Raw genomic sequence first — 6,249 nt, 5'->3', positions numbered from 1 at the left:
GCAGTGATATTTTGGAGTCTGCAAGCTGCAAATTACAATTCAAATCCTTTTTCCTTTTACCTATGATATCCATGAAGATCAGTCATTCATGAAGCATCTACAGGTAAATACAAGAATCTATTCCTGGATATTATGCATGTTTCTAACACAAATAAATAGTTCTGCCAAAAGGAAAAAATGCTTCATTAAAAAATGGAGTTCATGGACTGACTGCTAAATAAATGCATGTAAACAAGTTCACCTTTCCAGATGTGAGAATTTTTTGCTGTGTTTTAGTGTCTACAGAGGTCAGTAGAACTTTAAAAATGTTCTTTAAAAAGCTCAAAGTTGCAAGAAGAAAAATGTAGCTTGTTCATAACTATATCTGATTCATAGTTGCTGGTGACAGCCAGAGGAACGACACAGAGCTGTGATTCTGTGTTTACTGTATGGATGTAAATTGTGATACATTATGGTTAATCATACGTCAAGTCCTGAAAATAAAATTTACAAAAGTATCCTTTCCTTGCATGGGCCATGGACTTCGTGAAATAAAGGTAAAGAGAGAGAGTTTTCTTGCACTGTTGTAGAATTATTTATGCCCATTTCTATTGTTGTTTCCCATGCCTGCCCTGCATTCATGCTTCCTGTTTCTTTGATAAGAGTACTGGGTTTTAACAGCTAAATTTCTACTTTAACAAATGAATAAGTGATACAATGCTGCTTATCATGCTGACAAAGTATTTGCTTATAAAGGGTCTGAATAAGACCACGTGAGCTCAATTACAGTCCTTGCTTGCACTAGCATGTCCTTTCTGTTAGCTGAAATTTCAGGAATTCTCAAATTTGTAAGTAAGTTTATGTTTTTGAACTAGAATTCTGAACTCGTGACTCTTCTGCCAGATATATATGAACTGCAGTCTCACTAGTAACTTTCATTTTTCAATTAAATGAAAATAGGTCTTGCCTGTTTCCAAAATGAAACATCCTTCACACAGGCCTTGTTGTCCCTTTAGTTTTTTTTCCTTATGTGCTCAGGATTAAATAAACATGCAAACATCTCTATTCTGTCTTTACTGATCAGACACTGAAATTTCTCTTGTTTTTATCACATAACTAGTTTTCTGAAGCTCTTCACAGTTTATCCATCTGTTAAAAAAAAAATAGAAATATTTCAGAAATACTACCAGTACTGAATCATGTTCCTGTGCCTGCCTTGTTCAAGTCTCATCACTGATACCTGTATGTGCCATGTCCATGGGTTTATAGCTGGATGTTCTAGAATATTTCTGTTATGCATCGTAAAATCTGCTAATGTTGACCTGAGCTAAACAAGTGGCTCTTGCTTGTCAAAATATCCATTTATTGGTATTTCTGAAGACTGAAGTGGATATCACGAGCCATCTCACAAACGTATCATGATCACCTGGAGTGATCTGGAAGGTGCTTGAAAACACAACTATGGTTTTTACAGCAAATTTTGACCTTGAGCCTTTTGAGTCTTCCTCTCATCAAAGCCATTCCAACAGAAAGCTTCAGGCACATTTCTGAGGGGAACAGCTCTATGACAGCTGTATATATACACTGCTTACATCAAGTAAACCTATACAATGAAATTAAAAAACATAATAAATGATAAATAACATAACAACACAATAAAATAAGAAATTACAACATTGATTTTCCTACCATATGAAGAACGGTCTAAGGTACACAGTCTATTCTTGAGCATTACTTGTGTAGATATTTATATTTATGGACAGAACATTTTGTTGTCATTGACTTTATCTCGTGTGAAAGGTGTAACCTCACAGAACATATAATTAGCATGTAAAAAGACTTTTTTCTTTAGTTCAGTACAGATAAGAAACAGTTTAAAATCCTGAGGAACTGCATTACATCAAAGGTAAAAGTTGTTGTTCATTATAAATGATGCATTACATAACAAATTTCATTGTCTGGTGTTTGTAGAATTCTTTTTCTGTCTAAAAGAATTTCTTGAGACAGCAATCAGTGCTGCTTGGTGCCAGATTTTTGTTTTGTTGTTACGTTTGTTTGTCTTCCAAGTTTGCCTGTTTTTCCTTGTAAATTAGTCAGGGTTTCACGCAGTTATCTTAATTAAGGGAATTGTAAGCAAATTTAGGAACAGAGTTATACCGCTAGATATAGAACCATTTAATTTGCCTGTGCATGGTTACAGAGGAACTGTCTAGTTTTATCTGAGGCCCTCTGACAACAGTGGAAGGAGTCCCATTTTCAGATCTCTTACCTATAAGACACATCATGTCTGGAAATCAGAAAAAATAAACAACAGTTAAAATATTCTTTCAGTTACACAAAAGAACTTCAAAATTAATGTAAAATCTATTTAACTTTTAACTGTTTTAAATTCACTGCTTCCTTATTTACTACCAAATACAAATGTAAGTAAGTCTGTAAGTTTCAAGGGATATCCGAATTTTAATAAAATATTTATGTTAGATATTCCAAGCTTGGTAGACTGCTGGGACTATCTGTTTCAATGAAATATCATTATTAATCCCTGACATACAGCTCAGGACAACAGAGATTATAATTGTACAATATTTATTATTATTTATTTGTAATCCTGTTTAGAGATCCTAGCAGCCACCTTTGGATTAAGTGTCTTAAAATCAGATAGCAGGAGACAGCTACATTATGAAAAGTTTACAGTTTAACAAGACAGAGGCTTGGCAACCTGGGAGTCTATCATTCTTCTTTGTCTACTGGGAATGGATTTTTCATTCTGTGTATTACCTGCAGCTTTGATTTTTGCGGTCAGTTGGACAAATTATGCTCTTAGTTACACCACTGTACATGTACTAGCTGTTTCATTGATGTAAATAACGATCAAAGGAAAATATATAAAATCTGATTTTATAATTGCATTAATAACTGCTGTCTAGATGACTGCAGCAAATTCCATATTTATTGTACTACTTCCAGGCCATCAGAAATAAACAATAAAGGCAAGAAATGAGAACTGGACTCAGATGAAGAGTAGTTCAGTTCTTCACCTTTCCCAGGTACTTCTGCTAGACATTCTTTCTACAGATGTTCCTTACCCACAAAAGCCAACAGTGTAAGTTTAATTAAACCTTATGTCTTGTCTTAGGAAAAAACCTCCTGATTTATGGTAGGCCTGTAAGTACAATTGTCATTGTCTTCATCACCTATTCACCTATATCTATTTAGGTACCTAAATCTGGATTAACATTTTCTCCTTGTAAAGCAGCAGGCTGCCACTGTGACTCATAAGTTTGACAGGGCTGAATTTCAGGAACAGGAAGAGTGGGTGGAAAAGCTTGGAAAAGACATCTTTCTTGGTCAGTAGAATTTCATAGTGCAGCTGCTTAGGCCTGAGGGAATGAGGTCTTCAGAGTTGCTGCTTGAGTTGGCCGTGTTTTCTTCAAAATAGGTTATACACTCCAAAGACAGTGTTTCAGAACAGCAATGAAAAGCAGGTCACCAAAATTGTTTCTCAGCCTTGTATGCTTCCATGTTACATATCTCACTTTTACTGTGCGACATGGGTTTGGTTCAAGTACTGGGGTAGCAAGTAGCGTATTGTGGCTGCTTAGCATGCTCTTTCACAAGGGAGATCTCCACTGAAAAGGTACCTTAAGTAGTCACCATTCTTAGTCATGAAGCTAGCTTGGGCAAATATAGCACTTGTATGCTTTAAGACGTTTTCTTTAGAATAAATGTCTGCTTAGAGGATATTCACTGATATTATTTCCCATAATGGAATCATCTTACAACTAAAGGGCATTTTCAGTCTTTTCATGTCAATGCACTAAGCTTATGTGCAACCTGGGTCCAAGAGCATGAATATTTCAGAGTTAGGCAAAGAGACAGCAGAACCATGAAGCTGTACAGTGGAGCAACCAGGAATGCAGGTGCGCTATTGAACGTCCATATTGTACAATTTGGGTTCATCCTGGCTATCCCACTCTCTCTAGCACAAGCTCAACAGTGTCCTTTATGGCAAAGAAGCTGTTTTATGGTATTAGTCTAGCTTTCAGTACTGTCTGAATGATTCTAAACTAGAATGTAGATGACAGTACAAACTGGGAAAAAAAAAACAAACCAAAACCTGAAACAAAAATGTTCAGTTTGACAGGCATATCCAGAAAAAATATCACAGACTAACCATCCAGCCTTTGTCTTGTGCAGGTTAATGCTGACTGAGATGAGTAATTTTTCTGTAGTGAAACAAGGATTTCAGTTTTGGTACTCTGCATCTCTAATACAAACATTGCAACATTTTTTCACACTTGTAACTGATGCTTCTTAAGAATACTCAGCTTTCTTACCAAAATTCATCTTTTCCAGGTGCTTCTGCCAACTCTACAGATTTGGAAAGCAGACTTAGAGAAGGAATAGTACATGATGAAAAATAATGATGTTATTAGTCAATTGAATGTTTGTGGAAAGGTTTCTTCACGTTCCCTTGCATTTGTATGCTTGTGTTAGGTTTTCTGTATTGTTGCTTGCTCTGTGAATATTACTCTGATAACTCTTTAGATAGTTATTACAAATTAGATTCATGCATACAGATATACATAAGCATATGTCTATAAATGTGTGTGGCACTTCAGAATTACATGACAAATAAGATCCCTTTCATAAGGAGATAAATCTAGACAGAAATCAATTAGTGTGATATTGGTGATACCAATTTAAAACAGAAAGGAAAGAATGGCGTGGTTAATGCTGAGCAGATCAGTACTAGAAAGTTCCTTGAAAGACCTTGATCATTGGCCAGAACTTTTAGTGGACCATTCTTGTCAGAGAAGGAGCTATTCAAAGCCTAAGGGATATGAAATGAATTAATCTAATAGTGGAGGGATAAGAAAAATGGTAGGAAAGAGGATTGTAAAAAGCATACATCTGCATGGTGTAAGAGAAAATAAGAACAGGCAGAGATACAGGAAGGAAACTGGAAACATCAAGGGTTCAAGTGCAGGATGTCTCAGTATGGAGAACTTTGTTACATGTTTACAGAGAATATTTCCTAAGATGTGCCACAAAAACTTCCATATGTAACTAGAATTGTGAAACCTAATATGAGTTTCTCAAAGTTGCTATATGCTAAGATTATTGCTATTTCTTGCAATGCCGAGACTGAGAGTATATGGTCTCCAAATCAAGCTCAGAAGGGATGCAAATGCCAGAAGTAGGCATTGACCTTAATTCAGGCCATTTGTACACACAAATTATGGTGTATCCCTAGTTGTATAGAGGTGTATTTCTTCCCATCGGCTAGTTCACTGAAATCATGTTATCTAGGAATGTATAGTGTTATGGATCTAAGATGTCTGAGACAATGTAGTTTTGTAGCTAATGGAGAAATGTGTTTTCTCTCTGACTGAAACAGTAAGTTACAGCTTGGCGGGCTGCACCATGGTTTTTACATGTGTTATACAAACGGGATTCCTCTGAGCAGTAGAGAAACTTTCTGAGCTACCCATTTAGGTCCCTTTCATATACATAGTAGAATCTATGCTTTCACTAAATACTGATTAAATTTGACATTTGAGTTCATCAACTTTTTTGGCATTTTTGCTGGTAATCTGTGCTTTGGTTGAGATACGTAAATATATGTAAATGAAAATAACCCTATTGCTAAATGTTATAGTAGAAAAAGATTCATTTTTTAAGGTAATAAGGGCAAGATTTTAAGCCTAATTTATTTAGAATTAGCTTGTTCTCATTGATTTGGGAAGTTAGATGTTTGCATTTCTTAAATTATAGCCTATGGATAGTAGAAACTTGATTCTGTGTTCAGGTGTGGTTTTGATGATGTGCACTCTTTTTTGTATGAAGTTCCACAGTGAGAATGAAGATGAAAGAGAGATTATGAGTAACTGCCTCTCACATGGAGATCACCCCTTGAGCATGGGATAAGATGATGGTGAAAATATGTGATTATTTGGTAAATGACTATCATTATGATGCATAATGGAGCTAAACTAAGATTACAATAGCAAATCATAAATAGTATTTACATCTTTGAAAAAAGATGTAAATCTTTTCAGGTTTACTTTTTAAATGGTTCTTGGAATATTCCATTCTGTAGAGATGCACCCATTTCACAGAATTAGAAAACGATGTCGAATTGTGGGGAATATGCCAAGTGTCATGCAGTTCAGGCAGAAACTGTACTTATACAGTGATTCAATGGTATAATTCTTTTACTGGACTAATAAAATAACACAAATTTCATGTTCAACCTATGCCTTCTAC

The sequence above is a fragment of the Psittacula echo genome (assembly GCF_963264785.1).
Source record: "Psittacula echo genome assembly, chromosome: 4".
In the NCBI taxonomy this organism is placed as follows: Eukaryota; Metazoa; Chordata; class Aves; order Psittaciformes; family Psittacidae; genus Psittacula; species Psittacula echo.
The sequence above is the reverse complement of the archived record's forward strand: the minus strand, read 5'-3'. Positions refer to the sequence as shown.